We start from the raw sequence: 26,973 nt of genomic DNA, 5'->3' as shown, positions 1-26,973 counted from the left end.
GATCCAGTGCTTTAGTGGCCACAGCATGTGAATATAATAACTCATGAAAAAGGTGCGTTTATCAATGTAGCCAGGGTATTTGCTGGTGTAGCTGAAAAATCACGGGGTCCAGATTCAGAGAAGCTATGTTTTACACCTGAGGCTTCTGCTAACCTGATGTGTGACTTAGCGTCTTCACTTCAAAAAACTCATTGAGAAGACAGTCATGTTCTACCAGAAGCTTCCATGGGGAAATAACTCTGGAACATCCTAGATAATGGAACTTCCAATTGCCATAGAGGTCCACTCTCATCCCTGGAGGTCAAGCCCAGGGCATGTTGAGGAATCTGTAAAGTGGTTGACTGACTGCAATAAGGCTTTCAGATCTTTGTCTTTTTAAACCTAGCTACAAGATTACCTCTGAGCACTGCTTTACCTTTATCTTATCAATGTTAGTGTGTCTTTTTTTCCCCTTTTTTCTTTTGTACAGGTGACTGAACTCAGGAATGATTTACCACTAAGCTACATCCTCAGCGTTTTGTATTTTTATTTTTTATTTTGAGACACAGTCTTGCTAAGTTGCTGAGGCTGATTGGCTTCATGCCTGGGAGTCTCCTGCCGCAGCCTCCTGATCTGCTGGGATGACAGGTATACAGTACTGTACCTGTCTTGGTGTGGCTTCTTCTGAGTTCATCCCAAGGTATTTTCCAATTTCCTTTAGTGATTTCTTCATTGACCCTTTGGTTATTTAGAGAATATTATTTCAATCCCACCTGTTTGTAAATCCTTCAAATCTCCTTGTTACTAATCTCTGATTTTGTTTTTATAATTGGAGAACTTCCTTGTCCGCTTATCGATGTCTTTTATGGCTGTGCGTGTGGCCCCTTCTGGAGACGGTGCTTGGGAAGAGTGTTCCCTTTCACTGGCCGGCATTTCCTGTAGGTGGCTTTCGGGCTTGGTGGGTACATGTGGTCGTCCACGTCTCCCCTTTCTCGGCTTCCGCCGTGTTCTGCCCGCGGGGTTGGCGCCATACCTACGTCTGCAGCTGGTGCTGTTGAAGGGTGTGTTCCTCTCTCTGTTCTGCAGGTCTTTGCATCGTGTGCTTTGGGACGCTGTAGGAAAGACTTTCTTAAGGACACCAACAGAAGGCACTCTTGTTATGTCCCTCTCTCTTCGGAGGGACTTTGTTCAATTTTAGAATTAAAAAGGATCTAAATATTCCATAACATCCTGGGGCAGTTCTCTGACACTGTATCCATATTGACATAGAGGAAGGATTGATGGCTCAGGGAGCCATTGGAGGACTATTTTTTGTCTAGGGTCTGGTTGAGGCCAGACCAACATTATGTTCAGCAGGAGTTGGACATTCAGATTAACCCAGATCTGTGTTTCATCTCGCTGTTCACTTCCTCTGTGTAGACGCGGACTCACTCGATACAAACATGTTCCACAGGGGGAAAAAAAATTCTTGCTTTTTATGTTTTCACAAATAAGAATAAAATGCAATTTTCCTATTGTTGGTATCTCTGTGCCCACAGCCTTCCTCTGTGTGGGACCACGTGGCAAACTCCAGGTGCAACTGTCATACAGAAATTGCTTTTCCCCCCCGAATACAGAAATGTGAAATAAGCCAATTTGAGCACAAGTTGTGTGTGCTAGGTTTACTTAGAATCTATGGATCTCTCCCTGTTCTTGTTGTATCAGGCTTAATCAAAGAGTTAGAACTGCCTGCTTCCGGCACAAATGCATAGAGACCTTCACTGAGGCTCTGATACTACTGATGGGTTATTTTTTTCTAACAGTATAATGTGGCAAAACATTTAATTTTCTTTCTTTTCAGCAGTACTGTAAGTTTGCTCTGGACATGTGTCAGCGGGAGCACGGGTTATGTGCACACCCACACCCACCTATAAAAGACGATTCCCCACTGGAGGATGTTCAACTAGTCCTTCATCTTTGATAGCACATAATTCTTTAGCCTCTTTATTTTCCTTGAGCGTATTTTGGTGTTTATCAATAAATAACACCACAGCTTTGATTTAAAATCCACTCTGAATAAAACAGGACTTTCCGAGAGATTCTGCGTATGCATCAAAGCCACCTTCTTTGGGCATCTTCTATGGGCACGGCGATGGAGTTGGGGGTGGGTGGCGGTTTCCTAACTTCCCCTGCCAATGGAGCGATTGTCTTCATTTTATTTCCGTGGGTGACATCTCTACCTGCTGGGTTTCCCAACAGCTGTGAGCTAACGACTCCAGCACACGCGGCGCCCAGCATTCCTGGTTGGCAAATAGGAAGTCAACAGAAACTTGTGCTAATTCCTGCCCAGTCGGAACCTGTACACCGTAATGAGGGACTCGTTTCAAAAGCAGAGAGAGATCTCACAAAATTAGAGCCCGGTTTTTAAATGATCCTAAATAACTAATTGAGAGGGAAAAAGGTACTTAAGGACGAGGGAGGGAGGGAGGGAGGGAGGGAGAGAGGCGTCCTTCAGGAAGCTGGGTAATTACACTGACTTGGGTTGCCACGGCGCTGGTCTGAGCGTGGGCAAGAGGGTGCACTTAGAGGACAGGTTTGTGGTTGAAATACTCTTGATAGATTTTGACAAATTAAACAGGGGTGAAGATGTTTGGAAGGTATCCAGGTCCTCGCTGTTATTTATGTCAGCAAACTCGACGCTGGCGGTCCATTTTGCAGTAGCGATAATTTTGACGACGCTCCTGTTGTTGGGAATTGAGCCGCGTACCGGCATCCGCCCAGCGGGACCTGTGCGAGCTGTCAGTTACCTCTTGACATCATAATAGATTTCAGTTGCCAAATCTTTCTCGGTAGAATAAAATGTCACGGAGATCCTACAGGATTCTTGGATCACAGCCAGGCACACGCAAGCCCAGGATGGACCTTCGGAAGGTGGAAGGTCTCCGGTCGCAGTGGGGACCCCGCCCGGGCTTGGTCGGGTTTTGCTTTCCTCCTTTCCGCCTTTGCCCCCATGGTAGCACCCTTCTGGAGAGAGGCACCTCTCCTGTGGACTGGGAGCTGGCACGCCCTCGGGCGCGGGGCACCTTGGTGATAACTGGCGTGGAATGTGAGGGTCCTGGTCTTCCTTGGTCAGCAGCCTAGTAATGCACCCCTCTCGGCAGCCTCTTGCTGCACTCGATCATGATGCAGGAGTCTTGCATTTTTTCTCATCACACTTTAGTATCCATTAAACTATTAAAAAAAAAGATACTCCCAAACCCACTTTCTGCCTTGATAATTGATAATTAAAGACTTGGTTGGAAGGACGTGGTGTAAAGTGGTTTTTTCCCATGGTTCTTCAGAATGCCCACTTTCTCGTCATCCACTTCTCTGACGTTGACCCCCGTCCTGCTGACCTCTGAAGAGGACTAGTGGACACCTTTGCTTTCGTGTCCATTCATTCTCTGAGATTCTCCCTCTTGACCTCTGAGAGCCTGCTTTTCAGACCCTCTGATCTTTATATAATATGCATTTCGGAGGCTCCTGCTTTGATCTGGTGACTGTCTAGCTGCCCGTTTCTCTGATGTCATTTCCCCGGCTCAGAGAGATTCTGTGACTCCCCAGGCCCAACTTGCATCTTCCCTCTGCAAACCCCTCCTTCGAATCTCTTCAGAGGAAATTCCTCAGGGATGCTCCCTGTGGGCTCCACAAAGGGGCAGAGGGGACAGATGGAGGAGCGTTTGGCCATTTGACCTCATGCCTGCAGCCCGAGGGTGGGAACGTCCTTGTTCCTCCCTGTAGCTGGGCTACACGTCTTCAGAGCCTGTTTGGAGTGTCCATTTGGCAGGGAGTCTGCTGCTGTGTTCTGCTGTGGCCTTATCTTGCTCCCCATCTCTAATAAATGTTTAATGATAATTGAAATGATCAGTCCATGGCGAGGAATAGCGTAATGACCTTGTCTGAACACAGCTCCGTCCTCCTTGGTATGAAGGTGGCTGGCCCCGTGTGCTGCGTCCCGCAGCCAGCTCACTCGGACTCCTTTGGGTTCTTGGCGTGTAACGGCAGAGAATGACTCCGTGTCCCTAGTCATCATTCCTCATCAGGAAGGTGTGTGCCCTCTGCCACTGCTTCAAGGAAGAGTCGGTATTTGTGTATTTGGGTATGTGAAAAGAATGCATTGTGTTATGTATTATGGGAGGCCACCCCGACTACACACGCCATACTCACCTCAGCTGGTCAGGCTTCCTGCTTGTGCACTGCAAGGCGACCTGGGCCATCGGGCACTTCAGCTGTGGCTGGTGCCGGTCAGGAACTGGACTTTCAGTTTGCTGAGTTTTAAATCTTGCAATCACCGTATGTGTCCATGGTATTGGACAACGTGCAGATGTACATATGCGTATATGTATTTATATATAAATTATTTAAAGGCAGACACCCCGTGAGCATCATTTAAATCAGGAAGCTGTATTATGCCAGCCACCTGGAAACCCCTCACATGCTCCGTTTGACCCCCAGTGCCTCCCAGGAGTAGCCGGGCTTGGACTTTTGCTTAAATCCCGTCCCTGTGTTAATTAGTCTGTCACCTGTCTGTGAATTACTAGTCATAATAGCTCTGTGATGTCCCCTTTTTGAGAACTTGCTACAGCTTGTCCATAGCTGGCCACGTGAGCTTTTGGGTTGGGTGTGTGGGTTCTGCTTCTTGCAGCCTAAATTTAGCATCTCCCTATGCCCTATTTCCTGCATATTGGCAGCTGAGTCTCCTGTTTGATCCCTTCCACAATCCTCTTTTTTTGGGTGGGGGGCATACTGGGGATTAAACCTGGGGTGGTGTTCTGTATCCAAAGTCTTTTCTCTTTTAATTTTTAAAAATTTTCAGACAGGGTCTCACAAAGTTGCTGAGGCTGGCCTTGAACTTGGAATCTCTCCTGCCTCAGCCTCCTGAATTTCTGGGATCACAGGCGTGCACCATCATGCCCAGCTTCAGCAAGACTGTTTGTTGGTCTGATGAGTAGGACTTCTGCTCCTTGGCCATCTGTCCTGGTGCAAGCCTGCTAGTCTGGACTGTGTGGCTCACTGTAGCGACTGTGTGTCTCCCACTCCCCTGTGCGTTTCCTTCACTCCTTGGTCTTCCTGGTGCTGAGCATGGACCCTGGCCTCACTCTTGTTCGGCAGGTACCTACCAGTCTCGTGCATCCCTTAGCTAGAGTGAGATGGGCCACGTGTCCTAGGAACCCTGCTTTCTCTGAGGGAAGCCTGTGTTTTGAGGTGATCGTCTGGTACTGACCATGCTCATTGGGGCTGGGTTGGCCCTGGTGACCAGGCCTTACCAGCTGTTCCTGGTTTGCTTTCAGAGTTACAGGCCTGCACCGCCTCAGCCTCGGCCTCCGCCTCTGCCTCCACCTCTCTTGTTCTCCTTTCTGTGGGGTCAATTCTAGTTCTCAAGGATGTGAGAGAGTCAACCTGGAAGGTGCTATAGTCCCCTGCTCATTTGCCCACCTTGCCCATGCAGCAGTCTCAGGGGGACGGTAATGTCCTCTGCCACCAGCCGAGGGGAAGATGACTTCCAGGTGTGCCTGGTGGTGAACCCCTGCCTCCCTCCCAAAGCTTTTCAGGACTGTGTCATGCCTATCTTTTTGGGGTGTATGGGATGTATACTGCACTTCCCCGCTTAGCCCCCTTTTGCTGGCGATGCCACCTGTGAGTCACCTGCCACTCAACGCCAGCATTGCCAATACCCATAGTCACTGTCCCCAAGTTCTTGTATGTGACAAGTTTGCCGCACCCTCTATGCTCAGAGCAGTTTTTGCTGAATGAAATTGTTGCTGCAGATTTTTTGAGTATTTTGAATACATTACTTTATTCTCCTCTGGCATAAGTCTTCAGTCCAGTGGTTTTTTTAATAGAATATGTGTTGGTGTTGCTCTTTCAGGGAAGATCTGCCTGGTTCCTCTTTCAATATGTAGTTTCAGATTTTTTTAAATTATTATTTTGTGTTTTGGGAAAGTTTCCTGAAATTATAGTCTTAAGTAAAGGAGAGTCTTTTTCCTTGGCTTTCGCCTTCAGAGGGCCCGGTTGCCTGTGTGTTGGATCTTCTTTATCTCCATTGTATGAGACTTTTCCTTTAGGTGCCTTTGGTCTTTATTCTCTCTTTCTCTCTCCCTCTCCTTTAATTTTTTCTTGTTTTAACCTTCTGCTACTTTGAAATCGTCATTTGTTGCTCAGTTTGCTCTGTGACCTCTACGATGATTTTTCTCTCTTTCCAGATTCACTCATTCTTCTCCCTTCTCCATTAATCGTTCTGTGATGTCTTATGTTTCTGGGTCTCATGTTATATTGGAGCTCATTCTGGAGTAGTGGGTTACAGAAGGAAATGGACTGTCTTTCTGGTGTGTGCTTTCATTTCCTAGAGGATGCTATCTTGGCTTTTTATAATTTTGTGTAGCATTTGGCCATCTTTGTATAGGGATTTGGTAATATCCAAAAATCGTGTCTCTGCTTTTTCTGTTTTTGTAACGTCACTTTTACCTGGTGTTTTATCAAGAACGTTTTTCTGTGTCACTAAATATTTCCCCTGAACCTATTTTTAATGGCTGCACTGTATCCCCCACTTGGTGGATGGAGTGTGGTGGTCAGCTAGTCCTGCATGCACTGCCCAGTGTGCTTGGGGCAGCGTGGAACACACAGTTCATTAGCTCTGTCTTGGCCCACAGGTTCTTTGCCTATTTTCCTGCCCTCGGAGGTCTCAAGAATTCAAGTATCCATAGTAAAAATAGGACTTGTTGTTGGCCCTGTAACTTTCACTTCTTTATCGTGACAATGAGAATTTCTTAGGGTCGATCTTGGAGCTTTCCTAACTTAACTTGTGACCATCATCTTCCCAACGGATTTTTTTTCTGGACTTGAAACTTTGCATGTGTTCAGAAATATGCAAAAGTAAGTGATTTCCCAATAGTGTGTATTTAATGAATTGTTTCTGTTTTAGAAAGTGGAAATGCGCTGAGGGAAGAATCAAGAACCGTGGGATCATTGCATCCTTACAGCTAGCAAACCCCTGGTGCAGTGCCGCACACCTGCAGTCCCAGAGGCTTAGGAGGCTGAGGCAGGAGGGTCCTGAGTCAAAGCCGGCCTCAGCAACTCAGTGTGACCCTGTCTCTCAATAACAGTGTGAAAAGGGCTGGGATGTGGCTCACTGGTTAAGTGCCCCTGGGTCCAGTCCTCAGTACCAACAAATAAGAAGCCAGCAAACCTTCGCTTAAGGAAGGAGAGGCGGAGAGTCACGGGCCGTTGGGGCTCTGGTCTCAGCGTTCCTCCTGCTGGGTTTTTCGATGAGGTTCAGCTGTGACACAGGAGCCCTAGGAGGAAGGGACTCTGCCCCCTGTTGTAAGATCATGTAGACTTTCATGTCATTTCCTTAAGGAAGGACTCCATCTTGTCAGGTGGACGCTTAGCTGTTAATAAAAATCACCTTATGCAACATTAAAATGCTCATTTGATTGTGCGAGTGTCAGGACCCAGTATGCCCCTGTTCCAGCGGAGCACATTATTAAAATCGTGTCTGATGCCCTGTCACTGACCGTGGTGCTGTGACACGTGGACGTGAGCACTGGGCCTCGGCCACCATCAGACCCTAGCAGTTGTCCTCATATCATGGCCTGCAGAGGCATGTGCCGTGGTCTCAGTGCTTTCTGAGAAGTCCCTTGGTGAGAGTTGTCCTTGGTTCACCATTATGTTCAGTTGCCCCTGTGGCCACCGTGTGCTGTGACATCAAACAGGTCCAGACCCTTTGTGGACTTGGTGACGGGCTGTGTGGGTGTGTGCCGGGACCTTCCCTTCCACTGGGTTCCGATCCCTTTCCTTCGGTCCAGCGCTGCCTCAGATGTCGCTTCCTGAGCCTCCTGCAGGCAGCCGTCCCTTGCTGTCCTCTGGATCGCGTGGAACTGCCTTGTGTTGCCCCGTGTCTCAAGCTTTGTGAGAGAGAACCGCGCGATGTGCAGGATGCTGGGCTCCAGGACTGAAGGGGGACTCCGCACCCAGCTTGGCCGTCTCCTGGCCGTCTGCCTGGGCTGCTTACCTTGTCAGGAAGCAGTTTCCTTGCCTGTTGAACGGGGATGAGAACAGCGTAAGGTCATGATTTCTGATGACCTCTTCTCCTCCTGTCCCTTCTGTCGCAGACCAGATGACTGTCCTTTCCATCCGCTTCCTGATGGTCCCTGCAGAGTCATGCTTCATCTTTTCCTTCTGAACCACACAGTGCATCCCAGCCTATCCCTCCCTCCTCCTGCATCCTTTATGTCCTTCCCTCTCATAGCACCTTGATCAGGTTTAGAGATTTTCTTTGAAAACAGTGACCCACCTAAGACATCCACTGGTGACAGTGCCTTTCTCAGGCCATGTCCACGAGGAGGCTGATATCTTCTTAGACAAACCCGGTTCCGTGCCACATGCCCAGGGCCAGACGCTCCCTTCCTTCCTTCTATTCTTTGAAAACACACCCTTCCCTATTGAAGAAACCATGGCAGGTTTTGTGCTGAGAGCAGGGACACCCTCTGCTCTGCTGTCCCAGTGTGATAGGATGACCACCAAATCCCGGTGGCCACCGGGGGCTCTGTGGGCATCATGGCAAGTTCGTTACATACGCCGTCTCTGATGCACAGTATCCAACTGAGGAGTTTTCAACTTGACCATGGAGCAAAAATAGTGTGTGTTCAGTAGAAACCATGCTTCAGAGTTTGAAGGTTTTCTATTTTTTTGGAACTGGGGATTACATTCAGGGGCACTCGATCACTGACCCACCTCCCCAGCCCTATTCTGTATTTCATTGAGAGACAGGCTCTCACGGAGTGGCTTAGGGCCTCACTTTTTGCTGAGGCTGGTTTTGAACTCGCGGTCCTCTTCCCTTAACCTCCAGAGCTGCTGGGATGGCAGGTGTGCACCTCTGCGCCAGGCGAAGTTTGAGTTGTGACGCTTTCTCAGACTGGTGGTGCATGCTCTGACCTGCTTTCCCCGGGCTGGACAGTGGCAATTTCCTCTCAGCCAGGGGGGTTCTCAAGAAGTAGCAGCTGAGGCTCTTCCCCGTGAGCTGTTGGGGACGTCGGATGTGTTCAGTGCGTCCACCTTTCAGAGAGTTTGGTTTACTGAGATGTCACCTCAGAAGTCGCAAAGTGTCTGTCATAGTGACCGCGTCCTTACTTGTCCTTGGGGCCTCTTTTTATGCTCTCTTCTTGCACCTTCTACCCACCGAGTCCCCACGGGGTCGGGCTGGGACCGCTCCTCGGTGTCCAGCTTGCTCTCATTAACAGTCCGTCTCCTTGGCACCGCAGCCCTGGTCTTGAGGTGACCTGGTAGCTGAAGATGACATCTCGTTAAATTTTGGAGAGGGTAATGGCCTCTACCAGGTCCACTTGGCCTCTTGTAATGGATGCCAGGCCGTTTAGTGCCTTCTGTTTTAAGACAGGCTATAATGAAAGGCAGAAGAGGGTGACACCGGGGGCGAGTGAACTCCTCGTGTGGGGACTGCACCGAGGTATGGACGCAGGGCTGCTGTCAGCAGAAGAGAAGCCGTCACCTCATGGTCACTGCGTAGCAAAGTGCATCTGATACTGGGTGCACAAAGCGCTCATTTACCAGGTGTTCTCCATGCCACTCAAACCCTACATCTCCTGCAGACTAATGCCCTTCGGGGGAGATTTCCTGGGGCTCTCAGGGTAAAGGTAGCTACAGGTGCTGTGCTGGGATTACTCACTTAGACCCAAACTGAGGGTCACACCACCTTAAAGGGTGTAAGAGGACTTCTCTCCTGTTTTATGCATTTCTTCTGCTTTGGAGGCTGCAAAGCCACGGAAGGGTGGCATGCTTTAGGGCACGGCATAAGCTGGCAGCCTGAGACCTGCTGCGTTTGGCCTGCATAACTTGTGAAAATAATTGGAATTGGCGTCTGCGTTTAAAGACCAAGAGATTTCCCCCTAAATCAGTTCTGCGTTTCCAGCTTTTGTGAGAAAAGGGAAGCCAGCCTGGACCCACGTTCCGAAATGCCACTGTGGTTGGGAGCTGGTAGGTGGCAGCCAGTGGCTGGAGCCTGGACTAGGATTTGCCGTCCTCCTCTGGATGGCTCTGCTCATTACTGTGACCCTCTGCCCTCTGGGCACTGGGCTCGCGAGCCGTTGCTTTAACAGTTCACGAGGAAAGCAGCGCAGCCCTGGGCTGAGAACTAATCAGATGCTGAGCTTGTCTCTTTGATGAGTGACTTTGACAAGAGGAAATGAGATGGTAAGAGTGTGGGCCTCTGTGTAGTTTCTGACATGTGTGTATTCAACATCAGGAACCAACAGTCCTCTGTATGTTCTTTGTGGAAGATCATTTTCCGTAATTTAACTCCTGTATAAGCGATGGACGTTCTTTTCGGTGGCATGTACATTGTCTGCTCTTGAGAATGTATCACAGAATTGACGGACAGGTATCCACTTCCAGTTGAGCTTTCTACTTCTGCTGGTCAAAATCGAGGCTCAGAGAGTCAGTGATCTGCTCGGGGCCGGGAAACCAGGGAAAGTGCTGTAGGGACAGGCGGGCTGTGCCTGCGGGGGACATGGGGCGGAGGTCATAGAACCACAGCGTGGGCCAGTCGGGGGTAGTGAGGAAACTTGTCTGTCTTGGCTTTTGGTCCCCTCGCCAGGAGAATCCCGCTGCACCCTTGCAACCTCTGCGGCTCCTCTTGGCCCCGAGTTCCCCAGCAGAGTGGAGCCTCGTGCAGGTTGGACACTTCTAACCTGAAATGCTCCCAAACCTGAAGCTTTAGGTGCCAAGATGAGACCGCAAAGGAGATTCCACCCCTTACCTCACGGTGGATCGCAAGCCAAAAGCCGGTACACCGAGTACATGGTAGGTAGCTCAGCACCTCCGGGCTGCACGTGCAGCATGCGTGTGAAACAGAGTTCACGTGTGGGCTTGCGTCCATCCCCAGACTCCTCGTTCCGTCCAGGCGGATCTTCCAAAGTCCAAAATAATTTGCAATCTGACAAAATCAGAAGCCTGTGATGCTTTGGGGTCTGAGACTCTTGGATAACGGCCACTTGGCCTGGATTCCCTCCGTCTCCTGGGCCTTTCCGTGAAGTGCCGGGAAGGGCAGTGGCCAGGGTTCCTGAAGCCAACCTCGTAGTATGGTCTTCCCCTCAGAGTCCGGGGCGCCGTGCTGGCGGCATGTTGAAGTCACCATGTTTTGTTTTTCTCTCTCTCCATGTTCTTGGGCTCCAGGTCATATCAACTCTGCCTTCCCAATGCCTCCCTGAATCGGTCTTTGCTCACCATTCATTATCCGTGTGTTTGTTCGGGGCCAGGGGGGCCCTGCTGTCTCTTTATAGGACGGTTGCCGTAGACTCTTCTTTGGACTTCGCCATTCGAGCTGAAAGGCTGTTGGTTTTCAGCCCCGACTGCACCCCGGTCACTTTGGGATTTTGTTGACTGAGGTCTGGACCCCGTGCCCAGAGATGGATTTGATTCATCTGGGATGAGGACTCTGGCATCCGTGTTTTCACAAGCTTTCCGGAGGGTTCTCATTGACAACTGTTGCCCCGCTGTGTCCACATGGTTAGCCTTCTCTAACACACCTCTGTGCTCCTTGACCACTGCCCTGTCTCCCTTCTGAGTTAAGGCCACACTCCTCATTCGGCTTCTGAGGCCTCGGGAGTTGGATCCTAACCACTCTGCCTGCTCCTCTCTGGCCACTGCTCCTGCCACCCAGCCTTGAGCACCCCTCCTGGAATGTGGCTCCCCACGATCCTGTGACTTTTGGGGTGGGGCTCACTGCACTCTGGGGGGTGGACTCACCTGCCCTTAGAGGCTATCCCAAGCATTTGAGAGCCTTTCTGCTGCTGCTGCCTTATTGCAACGTGTTGAAGTGCGCCCACGCGCTGAGCCCAAGGGTCTGGTCCCTCTAGACCAGAGCTGACCCCTAGAGTCCTCTGCAGTACCTACAAGACAGCACCCTCTATTCCCACTGTTCACTGTGAGACCTGCTGGGCAGATGCTGCTCTCCGGCCCCCCTCCCTGGCTGAATGTTGAACCCAGGACCTCACACGTACTAGCCAGGTGCTCTTATCACTGGGCTATACCCCCAGCCCTTTTAAATTTTTATTTATGTAGTAATTTTTTTTTTTTGGTACCACAGATTGTGCCCAGTGGTGAGCTATATCCTCCAGTCCTTATTATTTTGAGGAAGGGTCTCATTAAGTCCTCCAGATTGGCCTTGAACTTGTGATCCACCTGTCTCAGCCTCCTGAATACCTGGGATCCCAGGTGTATGCCACTTCACCTGTCCACGTGTGGCTCTTGAGCCTTGTGAACATGACCAGTGTGGCCAAGGACCTGAGTTTTCAGTTTTATTTGGTGCTGATGGATTCAGATGTCAGCGTCCACACATAGGGAGTGGTCCGTGTTGCACGGAGCCTAGATTTCCACTGAGCTCCTTGAGGACAGAGGCCCAGTTTTATTCCTGCTGATGTGCCACATGGTACAGTGGTGTTCACTAAAGCATGGGGTGACTTTGTAAACGAGGGAATGAATGATGCAGGCTCTGTATCACAATCACCTTCTCCTCTCACATGACCATGCATATGGAGAACCAAAGCCCACAGCATAGGGGTGAAACCTCTTGGTAGACTCTCACTACCGCGCTGTGCAGATGAGGGAGTGGAGGATCACAGCTGCCTGTGGCTCAGCCAGCTCTTAACCATGGAGATAAGACCAGAGACGCCGGCTGGTCACAGTGTCAGCACTACATGGCTTCTGATAAGCTTAGTCCTGGGTCTCTGAAGATGTGAATCCCAGAGATGATGCCCTGGGCCTCCTGTGATAGCACCTCTGGTTTTCCCGTGTCCAGAGGTCGGCTTCTGTCTTTTGGTAATTGTAAGAGATGCTGGTTCTGGAGTCTGGGTGGTGTCTGGCCGGCTGGCCCAGGGTTTCATGTTTAAATGCTGTTTCCCATGTCTGCCCAAGATGAGAGGTCCCCGGTTGGCTCTGTGACAGCCCTCATGAGGACTGAGTTGCCGGAGAGGGGGTGCTGATGCTCTTATGGAAGCTGGGGTGAAGCAGAGGGAATGGTGTCCGGCCCCCCTGAGGCCTTAAAGCAGGTCGTCTTAGAACCACAAGGCTTTTGGTATCAGAGTCTGAATCAGGGCACTGCTCGTTAGGGCGAGGGTAGTGACAGTTTTGGTGCATAGTGAACCTCAATGTTTATTTATAAATTGTTGGTGAGATTGCCTTCAGTTTCCCGGCTCATTCTATTTCCTTTGTGCTGTTTTCGGAACAATAAGGTGATCGTAGTTCAAGGGAACTTTCGGAGGTGTGTTGTTGAGATTCTGTCCCAGTCCTCCGCATCAGTACCAGACCTGATGCATTTCCTAGACCCGCATCGTGGGAGCAGCTGTGGGGTGGGGTGCTGGGCAAGCACGGCCAGCCATGTGGGGAGAGGCACGGAGGCTAGGAAGAGTTGGTTTATGAAGAAACTAAAGGGAGAAGAAGATTCTAGAATTTTTTCATTAGAATTCTTTGACTTTATTCATTGAGGATTTATGAAGTGCTCTTTGCAGACCGTGCATGTAGGCCAGCGGGAGAAACGACTGACCACTATAATAAAACGGAATCGTTCCTGCCCAGGAGAAACTCTGTGAGCCAATGGACTGGATAAAGGGGCACCCACCTGAAAGGTTAGGGATGGTTCTTGGAGGAAGCCGCCCTGGTGGTTGAGTTACCTGGGACCTGCAGACTTCTCTGGACAGGGGGTGGAGCCACGCGGTGGGAAGCTAGATTTCAGCAGCAGCTTGGAGGTGACACTGTGCAGAGTGCCTAGGGGACCTGCAGACAGCAGGATGGGAGCCTGGAGCTATAGGGGTCCTGGCCATCATCATTCAGGGCCCTCCGCGTATCTCTGGGTATTTTGACGTCACCTTTAGGAAACTGAGAAATCGTGAAGCCAGCGTGTGCCGTGTTGTGGGCAGCGTGCCTTGTTGAGCGTTCACATGGAGTTTGACTTGAATCCTGAGGTCCAACATAATAAAATGATGAGGGGGAGGCTCCCTGGAAATTGAGGAATTTTGCAAGATCTTGTGCTTTCTAAGATGCATGTGTCTTCTGCATGGGCAGATCCAAGGGCAGGAAGGAACCTCGGGAGGTCATTGCAGGAGTCCAGGTGAGGTCCCCTTGTGTGGCCATCCCTTCTCAGCGGGAAGAGTGAGAAGACTCCTCTCTGGCCTCCGCGTGCCGGCACACCTACCAGGGATGGCCATGCAGATCGGCTCCTGTTTACTAAGTAGGAGGAGTACGCACACCTCCGGCACCTAGGGCCTCGGCCTGGAGGCCACAGCTCATTCCATGGCTCACCATGAAGCCCTGGCCACTGAGACCAGGAAGCGGAGATCAATGAGCCAAAGCCAGCCGCTGCCTGTGGACTAACCACCATCAGTAAGAGCGCAGGCCCCCTCTGCTGCACCTGCTGCCATGATCCGCAGGAACCAGCACTGCCACACCTCCCCGAGAGCCTCCCCACGCTGCCAGGACCTGAGATGACCAGGGGGAAGTGGAGCTCCAGAGTCCCTGCCCCAAAGCAATAGAGTCAGCGGACTTCCTAGAGGAGGGAAGGAAGAGAGGGAAGAGCGGCTGTCGGGTGTGGCCAGGCGGAAGGTGGCAATGTTCTCTAAGGCCAGGCCTGTAGAAGAACACTGGGGGGCGGGTGCTGCAGCAGGTGACAGGTACCAGGGAGGCACCCCCAGAGGGAGACCATTTGGAGAGACCACCCTTTGAGTCGGGAGCTGGCTGGCCGTGTCAGAAGCTGCTGACGCTGAATAGTTTGGCAGCCAAGGTTTCAGGGGCTGGTGAGGGCGAAGGAGGTTGAGCAGGTGGGTGAGTGGAAGCAGAGGGTAGCCAATGTTTCCAGAAGCTTCTGGGAAGGGTGGGTGTTGGACCGAGGGATGCTTCAGAGCTGAACAGTGATTATAAAGCTGCACCGGAGGCTCGTAGGTAAGCCCGACTTAACGTGCATAACTGTCAGAACTTTCGATGCCCTTTTAACTAGCATTTTGTGTACTGCAAGTTTCAAATACTTTTAGAAGGTGTGCATAGAAGCTTCTAGAAGGCAAGTGGATGCACAGTAGGCTATAATGCATAGAAATCTTCAAGAACTCTGTCACAAACAACAACAACCCTGTCAAGGTGGTCTAGGAGCAACCCCATGCAGCTGGAGCAGCTCTGCGGCCACCGTGGGTGTGAAGCATGTGGGTTTACCTGAAAGTGCATGTGTTTGAGGAAAAGAAGTGTGCACCAGGGCTGCCGGGCGGCCTTCTAGAAAGTTCACTGGGTGACAGTACCGGGGCCCTGTGCAACCTCAGCAAAGGCCCTCCTTTTGAAGGCTCTGCTCTGCCCCGGGTACCCTGTAACTCTGTCCTGTTTGCACATGTCCTTGTCACCCCACGGTTGTGTGAGCCTTGCTGATAGAGGGCATCTCACCCACGGTGACCATGTTAATGTACGGTGCACCTGGTGTTGGAGAGAAGGGAGAGTCGCAGAGGCAAGCGGGCTTCTCTTGGTTCCCCTTTGCAGAGGTTTTGACTACCAGGCCCCCCTCCGTTTATCTCCCAGTTATCTTTTACTGGAACCATCTCGCCCTAAGCACTCTTCCCGTCCCCTCCCCTCCCAGGATGGTCAGATTTACAAGCAACATAGGGAGAGAAAACACAGGAAGCTGCCTGTGCTCCTGACACTTGGCAGCAGCCTCGACGAAATAGTAGAGAAGTTTATTTGCTTTCTCTGAGGATGTGCTAAGTGATTTTGCAGTGCGAGTGCTGTGGCCTTCTAGCACTTAGACTTGCATTTATTAAATAAATTTGTTCTCTAACTCGAGTGTTAAGTGTGTATTATGAAACCTCAAAGCCAGTGTTGGTGATTGCAATGTGCAAATATTTTTTAAATTATGTAATTAAATGGGACTTGGCCTGCAAGGGCCACTGAAGTAATTTATTAATTGAATGGTCTGATTTAATTGCATGTTATTTTCGTTTATTCAGGGAAGTGCTGCGTCTCTTATGGAGAGGGGGCCTCCCGTGTGTCTGCCACTGGAAGCCCAAAGGTTCCCACTGAGAAATCTTCAGCCCCCAGTGAAATATTAACCATGAAGAGGGACTTGTTCCTTCTGTCCCCGAAACTCTTGTTTTGATGTCTGAGTCTGGTGATTTTAAAGGAAATGGCGGGGTGGGGGTGGGGGCAGGGAGCTTGCTAAAGAGAATTATTGTCATTCACTGTGTTTATCGCCACATCGTTTCTAAAACAAATCACTCTTCTTAATTGTGGCAGTATTCAGGGTTATATAAAGTGCACATATAAAAAGAAAAGCCCCTTTAATTCAGAGTTAGTTGCGTCTAGCAAGGGCTCAAGCCGCGCTGTATCTGTTTCCTTAAAATGTCATTTTAAAGGTATTGTGGTTTCAGAGCAGCAGCTGTGACTGAAAAGTATGTAAACTAAGCTGTTCTTGCTCATATCATTTTTATATTCTTATGTCAGACCAGAAGGCTGCTTTAAATTTATTTTTCATTGTGTATTAGTACTAGAGACCCTTTTTTTTTTTCCTCTTCCTTGCTTGGGAACATATGTTCTTTGGGACCCATTACACTCAAGTGCTTCAGAAAATAACAATTGTGTGTCGGGGGGAAGGGTACCAAAATAGTTTATTATTTGAGTATTGTATTTGGGGAAAGATTAATTAAAAAAAAAAGTCTCACAAAGTAGAAATTTGGGGCCTCGCATCTGTGTTTTAGGAAATGAAAGAATTTGGGCTTACTGCACCAAGTCACGTGAGAAGCAGTAACTTTTAGAAGCCCAAATTGCTTTCCCAAAAGGAAAATATTTTTTGTTGCTATTAAATATAGTTTATATTGCTACTTCAGAACTTTTTTCCTTTTTTTTTTTCCAGTGGGGCCATTTATTTAAATTCTTAGTTAATATTTTTGTATAGAAACGTCTTTGTCTCTGGAGCGCGCCTCGGCAGATTCCAATTTAATATGCGGTTGTGGATAAGTATTTACTCATGCCTCGTGGCATGGCTCACCTGATCACGTGACAATGTGACGTCACGGCAGCCTGCAGAATGTTTGCGTGGCTTACTGGAGTAGTGGTGGCACTGGGTGCAGAGGGTCGGAGCAAGCCACCCATGGTGGTTTTTTTTTTCACCCTGCATATTTCATTGCGTCAGGTCTCGACTCTACAGAAATTTAGGTCTTGGGATAGAGAAGCATTTTCTTCTTAGAAGGTTGGAAAGGCAGAGCAGAAAGTACAAGCTCTGAGAATTTCCATGGCGAACATACTCTGATTCCTGAGTGTGCAGGATTTCACTTTGAGAAACCAGCCCTAAGAATTTGCCCGAAGTTCCCTTGATTTGCTTCCTCTCTAGAGCCGCACATCGGGGACATCCCAAGCGAGGGAAGCAATGGGGAGGAAGGCAGTTGTCTCTTGGGCAGGACTACTGGCTGGACCCAGGGGGTCCCAGGTGTGAGTCAGCCCTCTGCTTGTCCCTCTTGGCCTTGGGATGGCGCTCTCAGAAGAGCTGGGCTGGCAGAGTGGCTCACAGGTACAGGGCAGCCAGTGACTGGGAGCCCCCCGGGGAGCCTCCTGTGCCCCGTGGGACCCTGGGAAGTTTGAGATGCAGGATAAGGGGAGGCAGTGGCCCTGGGGCCAGGGCTGTCTCCCATCCAACATATTAAGTTGTTCATTATTTCAGCCTCGTTCAGGTGATAGCTACGGACCAGAGGGACACCTTCCCTTCTACCAGTGAGGAGCCTGGGCAGGATAAGGGCCAGCTACCCGGGACCCAGGATTAGACCTTGCTGCACTGCCTACCACCTGTGGGACACTGGGGGGGCCTCCCCCATTCTCTGGCCCCTTTGTGATTCAAATGACCCTGCTCCAAAATCTCCTCTTCACAAGCCTTACATTTCCAGTGCCCACCTTCGCTGGCTGCTGCTTGTCTATGTCATTGGGAGGTGGAGGCTGGTGTCCCTACTTGCCATGCTGGGGTCCCCTCCACCTGTGTGACCTCAGTCATCCACATGAAGAAGTGGCATGGTAGATAGAGCCACCTCTCAGCTCCGAAGTGTTTCTATTCTCTCTCATGGGAGATTCTCTCCCTAAGAGCCTTGTTCCTCCCACTTAAAAGTTTGGGTCACACAATTAATGGAGAAGAAATCTGACTGTTCCCAGATCTGTTCCCAGGGGATATCATGGTTGTTTGTCATTGGCAAACCTCAGTCAGGCCTTTCTGATTTCTTTCTGTCACGGACACGCTGTTTGGTGTGACCAGGAGGCAGGCAGTCCTGTGGCCTCTCCCCTCTCCTGTGAAGGAGTCCTTGAAAGGTTGGACGGTGGGGCAGTGCCTCAGCCACCCATTAAGGAGAAGAAGCCTGGTTCACATGAAGACGCTGTTCCTTTGTGGAAAATGTGAGTAGTTTTTTTTTTGTTTTGTTTTACATGGACCAGGTGTGGATTAGTGCCCTGAACCTTTTACCCGGGCCTACTCCTGCGTGTAATTCTTCTGCGGCACAGTTCAGCCAAGTCAAAGAAACATGTTATTAAAGGTGAGCTGCAAGGCATCTAAAAAGTAAACAAACTGTTTAAGATCCTAAATCAGTAACAGAATCTATAGGCACAGACTTGAAAAGTACTAGAACATGTGTTTGAATACCTCCGGGTTCCAGGAGGGATTCTCCTTTTGCTTTCTTTGAAGATCTCCTCCAAAGACTTTTTTTTTTTTTGGTCCTGGTGGGACAGGCAGCTGACCTCTTTGGATCTTTGCTCTTTAGTAATTAATGACTGACCTGCCCTGGGGTAGTGAGACCCAATCAGAAATTTGTGATTTTCTAGTTAACATTTGGAAAAATATAAGCACTTTGAGTTTCCCTTGAGTACTGTGTTCACCAGAAGTTAAACATTCTGGCTTGTAGTTGTTGTTGTTTTGTTCTGGCCTGTGGCATGGAGACAACCAGATGTTATTAGCCACTGGGCAGAGAGAAGGTGTAGGAAGTTTTAGATTTTCTAAAGTTAAATTATCCCTGGTCGTAATAAGCTGGTATCCTTTCTTCTAGCACTTCTCCATGCCAGGCACTATTCTAAGTCCCTTTGTTCCTCAGAAGCACATCATGCAGTATAAGCCCATTAATAGATGAGCCCAGGGAGCGATGGAGTGCTCCCCAGGCCACTGAGCAGCAGAGCCTTCTCTTGAACTTTGGCTCCTGAACCTGTGCTGTCAGGCGCTGAACTCGTCTACACTGCTGGTGCAGACTGGCTTATTATGTAATGCCTGGTTTTCAGGAAGTCAGCCAAGGCAGCATCAAGAAATGCAGACACTCTTCCCCCCACCCCTTTTTCCTTTATTCTCCTCTAACCTTGCCGCATTGTTCCGTTTCTGGCTTCCCCTTGACAGCCTGCTTGCAGCTGGGGAACACACGTCAATCATCTGTAGCCTGTTGTGCTGCTGCTTCTCGATTATCTTGAAACTTTGGTTGTGGTTGTGGAATTGTGCATAGGCTTTCTCTTGCTTTGAAGGTGAGTTCCAATATGCAGGAGCAAAAGAGCAGAGGCCTCTGAGGGTGCGTCTTTCTGGTCCACCTTTCACGAGACCTGCAGCTCCTTCCAAGGGGAGCTCGATGCCTCGATTCTCAGGTGGACGCAGTGCTTTGCAGAACTTTACACCCAGCTGGAAAGAAGGGTCCCACCCTATCCCTGCTGTATTACGTGACAGAATTAGGGGCTTCACCTGGGCACTGTTGAGCTCTGTTTCCCTGAGGACCCTGCCTGTGCCAGCAGTTACTGGGTTTTTGTTGTTGTTATTTGTTTGTTTTTTGTTTTTGGTACCAGGGATTAAACCCAGGGGTGATTAACCACCAAGCCACATCCCAGCCCTTTTTATATTTTATTTAGAGACCGAGTTTCATTAAGTTGCTTAGAGCCTCCCTACATTGCTGAGGCTGGCTTTAAACTTGTGATCCTCCTACTTCAGCCTCCCGAGTGCTAGGATTACAGACTGGAGCCGCCATGCCCAGTTAGCAGTTACTGTTCAATGCACATTCCCTTCCATACTGGGAGAGCAGCTTGGTCCGTGGAGAGCCATGCCAGGTTTCCAGCGAGTGTGCCTTCTCCTGGATCAGGTTCTTGGGAAACTCAGGGGAGCTTTTCAGTCCCATAGATGAACAGTTTTATGTGTCATTATTACTACTACATTATTACTTTGGTACTGGGGATTAAACCCAGGAAGCCTTCACCAATGAGCTACATCCCCAGCCCTTTAATTTTTATTTTATTTTATTTTTTTTGAGACAGGGTCTCAAAGTTGCTGAGGTGGCCTTAAACTTGAGATGCTCCTGCCTCAGCCTCCCCAGTTGCTGGTGTCACAGGTGTACACTACTGTGCTTTCCTCTACCAATATTGATGATGATTTGTCCTCTGAGTCTCAGGCCCTGTCTCACTAGGGAGCCAGCAAGGGCTCTCCTGCCTGCCTGTCAATCATCTCAGCCTTTCCAAGTGCACTTCTAGTGGAACCAGTGGTGAGCTTCAGAACAGCCCAGGCGTGGGTGGAGAGCATGCTGTAGTGGGGGGCCCAGACCTGCGGGTGCTGCGGACATCAGGAGGACAGCGTGGATGAGGAGATGCGCTGGGAAGGTGCAGGGAGAGTTGCCTTGTCATAAGTGCCATTTTTCAGGTCACTGGAGGGCACTCTGGGCACATAGGTGCCAAGCTTCAAAGTTTGAAGCTGGGATGCAGGTAGTGGTGGGAGCCGGGTGTTTTCGGGGGAGGATAGTTGGAGGGCTTTCCAGCCACGGTGACCAGGTCCGCAGCTTTGCTCTTGCATCAACATGCGCCTGGTAAAATTGAGCTGTGGAGCTGCTCACGGGTTTTCCCATCATCCCTTACCCCTCAGAAGTTTGGCAGGGGGCTCGGGGTGCTGGAGCAGGGCCCAGGAGTATTTTGGCACAGTGGCACCCTGCTGGCAGGGTCCCTGCACTCCTAGATTGTTGACCACCTGCCGTGAGATGCTGCTGTTCAGCTCTGGAATACAGTCCCCCATCAGATGAGGTCTCTGCCCTCCTGGAGCTGACACTCTGACATTTTCTCCAAAATCGAGATGCATACCATCTAGGGGGATGTGACGGAATCCCTCTCACTGGAGCCTGGAACCGCCAAGAGTCAGACAGGACCATGGAAAGAGCTGACTGTGTGGCTGCAGGTGTGCTGACCTAGGTTGGGAGGCAGTCACCACCGTGTCTGTCAGGTGGCGGGCAGATCCTGGACCAGGCTTGAACCAGCCACGTGCCTCCTCCAGTGGCCGGATTTGCTGTGTGTGTCCCACAGACGACCACTGCTGTGCAGACCAGGGGACTCTGGGGGCAGCATGGCCCAGAAGGGAACAGAGCACTAGCCCCTTGAAAACCCTGCCAGGCCTCCTCCGCTCAGGGAGTCACTGAGCGCACAAGCCTGGGGAAAAGGGCCCCCAGGGAGCAGGCCAAACAAGGCAGGTGTGGCCCCACCTCCAAACCCCAACTCCCTCTCAACTCCAGGCTGATTGAGAAGGGCTGCTTCAAGAGCGCCCTGCCCAAGAGCAAGGAGAGCAGAGCTGGGCCCCTTCTCTGTGTTGTTGAAATTGTTGCCCTTTGTCGCAGAGTATTTATGACCCTGTATGGATTTTACCCAAATAGAAGTTTCCATTAAAAGTCTTCATTACTCAGCCTTCAGAAAGAATGAAATGATGGCGTTTGCTGGTAAATGATTGGGCTGCACATTATCATACTAAGCCAAATCAGCCGATCCCCCAAAACCAAAGGCCAAATGTTTTCTCTGCTGTAGGGCTGCTAACTCACAACAGGGGGGAGGGCAGGGAAGAATAGAGGTGCTTTAGGTTAGGCAGAGGGGAGGGCGGAAGGGTAGTGGAGTGAATCAGACATTATGACCCTATGTGCACCTACGCCTACACAACCCGTGTGATTCTTTATCCTGTACAGCCAGAAGAATGAGAAATTATACAGCATTCATGTATGATGCATCATCGTGCATTCTACTATCATGTGTAACTAAGTTTTTAAAACATAGAATTTTTTTTTTTTAAAGCCTTCCTTCCCAGTTTTTGGGAGTAGTTGGATCCTGTAGCTGGGCTGTAACTTTCAGACATGGATTGTTTCTGACTGCAGAAAGAAGTATGTAAATAAATAAAATGTGTCAGAAGTTTTTTTTTTTTTTTTTTTTTAAATAAACCGTGGAGTTCCTAGTGGAATGTTCTGGCAGGCAAGCTGAGTCCACAGTAGCTGCTTAATAAATGTGAAGACTGGGTTGAAGAAGGAAAGTGACCACGTGGAACCTCCGAGAGCCAGATGTGACCACGGGAAGAGCTGGTTGAATAGCAGTGATTAAAAAATTAGTGCAGTTATTTCAACTAGTGAGTAAACAACCTACAATTTTGTGGCCCACCCCCCCCCCAAAAAAAAAAAAAAGGGCAAAGGTTCTAATTGAAATATACGTCGAAAGTTCTTCCTGGTGATAGAACTCTCCTGCAAGGTGACGGGTGGGGGGAGGGCTTTGAAGGGTGCTTCTGTGGAGACTGAGCGAGGGTGTGCACATGAGAACATCCTCTCCGCGAAGCCCTGCTGGTTTTTCAGAGAAGTCCCACTCTGAATAAGTAACAGGGCTGATGAAATCATTGCAGTGGGGGAATTCAGAAAGATGCCGGCTTCTGTGTAAAAATCAACTCTTGCATCCTGAGTGCGTTGTGTCGGTCCGTGTGCAGGAGACGGGCGCGGAGCCATTTGGTTTTGAGTCGTTGGAGTGGGCTGCTCGGGCGGGGATGCAGTTGAGGCATTGATACCGTGTGAGGAGAGGCAGATGGCTGCATTAGACATCCTTTGTGTTCTTGTTTATTTCTTAAAGCAGTTGCAGAATTTTGCCGTTGGCAGTATTTTCTTCGTGCCTGTGTGTTCTGCTACGAATTTACTTTTGTCAGACTACTTTGAAAGAAAAGCCTTGCTGGGGGATTTTTTTTTTCCTTTCCTTTTCTTTCTTTCTTTTTTTTTTTTTTTTAAATACTTATAAACTTGTGAAGTCAACAGTGCATTTGTAAAAAATATTTTTTCAATGTTAAGTATGTTAGTAAATAGTAGAAGGATCAGCTTTTCTTTTCTTTTTTTTTTTTTTTTCCCTTCTTAGCACAGGGAAAGATTCTTTGAACTAAAGAATGTAGAATTGATGGAGATAGAGAAGGAGACAGAATGGATATGTTGTCACTCCAGGAGGAACGAGGCCTCTCGAATGAGAGATCTAACTTTCTCCATGTCTCATGGCGGGGTCTCAGGTTGTGGTTTACCACGGGGTTTTACCAGTAAACCTCACTTGGTGGTATTAAGTTAGTGAGAGTGTGTTAGTATGTGGTGATGGATTTTGCCGAAGTGTTTGATTGGCATTTATTAGAACTGTTTATCACACCAACTCTGAAATTTATATTTATTTCCTACTAAAAGCAAATTATCTTTTGCAATCAGCAGTGGCAAGGGGTATTTAAGATGTTGTAGCTGCACGTCAGGGATGATCTTTTATTGTGGAGTGCTTTTAATAAGGAATTGCTTCAGAGCTATTTTCCCCCCTCTCCCATCTCCACAGAACGCTGGGGAATAGTGTCCTTCTCCAGTCCCACTTTCTCTTTCTCCTCTGCTCAAACGAGAGAAGAGCACAAATGTGGGCTGCTTGATGGTTTATTCTCCTGTGGTCCACAGATTTTGCAGTTTTAGCTGGAACCCACAGTCCCCGCTGAGAAAACAGGAAACAGTCCTAACCTTATTGCAATCTCTGCTGGGGTCAGGCCCAACTCTGAGGTGTCTCTTTCCAATAATGAAGCCATTGTACGTATCATATCTGATCAGTTCCTGAAATGTTTTCGTAAGTCTATCTTACAACATTATAGGAAGATAATCAGCAGCCTTGGAAGGTCCCCATCTGGACTGTGGAGTTCTTTTACTGCAAGATGTTTTGCCTTTCGGAGATAGCTCTCGTGTTTCATCATCTGTTCTGCCGAGATGAAGTGCATATGAAAAGTCAGCGACTCTGAATCCATCTGTTGTTATTATTTTCCGCTGATAATTGGCTTGAACAATGAGATGTCTGTCTGAAGTCTTTGAAACTGTACACCCTGTTTATTTTCTGGAGGTCTCAGGGCGAAGGCGCCCCCTGCCCGGCCGGTCCTCCCCCTGCGTTAGCTCTCAGGCTGACACAGGAGTGGCACTTGTGTCTGGTGACATCTCTGACTCCGTTCATCAGTACGTGTCACTCAGCATCTAAGCCTTGCACACGAGTTTGGGTCCCGATTCCCGCGTCGGTGCTGTCCGCTCCCGTAGTCCGCGCTCTTCCACGGGGAGCCTGGCCAGCCTCGACACACAGACCCCTTACCTGGCCTGCCGTCTTTATTTCACTGTCATTAAAATATTAATTCAGAGCACAGTATCTGCTACCTATGGAATTAGATACCACCTATAATTGTGGCCAGTGGCCCAGGTTTGCAGGAGATGGAGCATTAATATTGGATTCCACTAACAGCACTTCCATTAGCAGCTATACCAGCCTGAGATATGGATGGGCTGGGAAGTATAAATACCCCTAGAACTGCCAAAACGGTCATTAGGGGCTCCGTTGGGATGGACAAAGGCTTTTTTACGGTGATATACTGATTAAATTCTGTTCTGTGGCTTGTTTGCACCAAGGTTAGATCTCTATCTTTGTGGGATTGGGCCATCTAACACCTTCTTTGGAAGGTCACCTCAAGGCAGAGCAGGGGACAGAGTGGTATCTTTGGCTTCCACAGAGTTCTTCTTAGAGGACCCACATTTGGTTCTTTAGGGCTTTGGGCATCTTTTATTTCTCTTTTCTTCAGTGACCGCCCTGGGTGGAAGTGCACTTTTCTTGTTGGTTTTGACATAGGGTTGTTTTTTTATTTGTTTGTTTGTTTGTTTGTGGTTGGTTTGCAAAATTGTTTTGGAAGACTTTCCAGTGCCCATCCTCTACTCTGGCAGCAGGATATCATCAGCAGGCAGCACTGTGCTGGTGGAGAGGTTTGCCTCTGACATAGTATGGCTGCCTTATTTCACTGGGCCCGGCAGTCCAGCTGCCCTCTGTGCAGTAAGGTAGATAGATGTCCTGTGATACAGCCCTCCTGGTGTGCCCCTCGTCCTGCGTGTCCTAGAAAATGCAGACTGACATAATCTTATCGATACTTCAATCAAAATCATTTTATACGGTAACATTTTTTAAAAAACAATGACGTTACGAAGACTAGCATGTAGCTGGACCACAGAGAATTCGGGGTCAGTGTGTATTGGTCCCACAATTTGGGAAAAGGCACTGGGATCCCCAGCTCTTGCTGTTCCTCTTGCTTAAATTCCCGGGTTCTAAGGACAAATTACACTGAGGTATGGCATATTTTCTGCTGAAATGGAGAAAATTGTTGATGGTAATTATGTTATTTAATTGAAATTATAAGTGGTTGAGGCCACTCAGTTAAAAGCATCCATTCTACTACATGGGTGATGTTTTTAAATGGGTGGTCATGGATTGGAGACCCTCAAAAGGCAAGCTTTCGAGATGTGTTTTGGGGAAAACTCACATTATTTTTCTTAAATGATTTGTGAGCTGAAGAGTGAGTGTGAGTGTGTGTGTGAGAGTGTGTGTGTGTGCGCGCGCGCGTGTGCACATGTGCATGTTCTCTTTCATTAGATGTGCGGGCATGTCCTGTGTGGGTATGTATGCACATGTGTGTGTACATTCATGTCTGTGTGTATTTTATGCATGTGCATTTTATAAACATAGACAAGTCTACCTTTGTACAGACGCCCAAAGATTCGAAACAAGAAGTATATCTGTGACCTTAAATTGAGACCAAAGTGTGTGATTTTTTAAAACCCTGGGTGTTGGAGATTCGAATGGCAGTCTTTGGGGTCGTGTTTTGGGGAAAATTCCCCATTCCACCGGTGGGTACAGTGTCAGTACTTCTCTGAGTACTTGGGATGAAGATAGCATGAGTCCCTCATTCCCACCCCCAACTGTGAGCGAATTCTTAATTACTAATGAATGCTATTTATTTTAATTGTTATGACAGCAACATAATATTTAGCCATCTCCCATTCTCTGGTGTCCCCTGAAACAGGCAGAGTCTCCCACCAGAGAGAGGACAGGTAGAAGGCACAGCGGGCGACTGATTGAGCCGGTTATTCATTTGCTGAGTGTTTGTGTTTATGCAAAGGGGCCTCTTCCTGCATATTTAATCTAGAGTAAGGCAGTGGCTTTTGTTGTGTTTAGCCACATATCTCCTGTCCTTCCCCACACTGCTGCTAGCCCAGGAGCCCCCGGAGCTGGGGCTTCCAGAGCCTGGAGTTCCTCCATTCCAAAGTCTCAACTTTCTTCCCTTGCATGCACACGGCCCTGCCGCCCCACAGCTCTGCCTCCTCACCATGCGCGGGTAAGTGTGCGCCAGGCCGCTGCCTTCCTTTCATTTCACAGAGGTTCAGAGGCCACTCTGCTGCTGCCCCTGTGGGCGCCTCCCGAGAGCCGTCCTGGTCCCGGGCCGTTGGCAGTTGCTGCCCGTGTTGAAATAGACAAGTACAGGTGCCTCCGAGGGAAGGTGGCCGATCTGGGGCTGGCCGAGGGAGGCTTCTGGGGACTGGGGTAAATTAGGAAGGAAAGAGAAAGAGTGCGATCGGCTTTATTATTCTTTGTCCTAACAAATCCTGTTTTGAAACTGTCCTGCAGATAATGCTGCCATTGTTTGCAGAGAGCCTTCTAACAGTGTGCAAGACCCCACTGTAGACAGGGCAGCGAGAGGCTTGTCCACGCCGGCCAGTCCTCCCTGAAGGTCCCTGCTGGAAGAGGAAGGGTTTTCTTCTGTGGAAACCGAGTCGCCTCTTCACTGATATTAATAGCACAGAGATGTTGGCCATGGTGCTGGGGAGGAAATCTGATCTTACTGGGGAAGTGACAGGC

General features: G+C 49.2%; 1 protein-coding gene across 6 annotated transcripts in view; it reads left to right on the top strand.

Moving 5' to 3' along the window:
- Foxp1 (forkhead box P1) overlaps positions 1-26,973 on the top strand; it is a 527,427-nt gene that overhangs the window by 203,245 nt on the left and 297,209 nt on the right. Inside the window, exon 1 of one of the 6 annotated variants that reach the window (XM_027931811.2) lies at positions 26,302-26,452. The exons of the other annotated variants lie outside the window; for them this stretch is intronic. The gene's annotated coding sequence lies outside the window, so the exon portion shown is untranslated. Of the gene's footprint in view, positions 1-26,301; positions 26,453-26,973 lie in introns of those variants that run through there. 6 annotated transcript variants of the gene reach the window in all.

Source organism: Marmota flaviventris, chromosome 20 (genome assembly GCF_047511675.1).
Source record: "Marmota flaviventris isolate mMarFla1 chromosome 20, mMarFla1.hap1, whole genome shotgun sequence".
Classification (NCBI taxonomy): Eukaryota; Metazoa; Chordata; class Mammalia; order Rodentia; family Sciuridae; genus Marmota; species Marmota flaviventris.
This window is presented reverse-complemented; position numbering and strand designations above follow the sequence as displayed.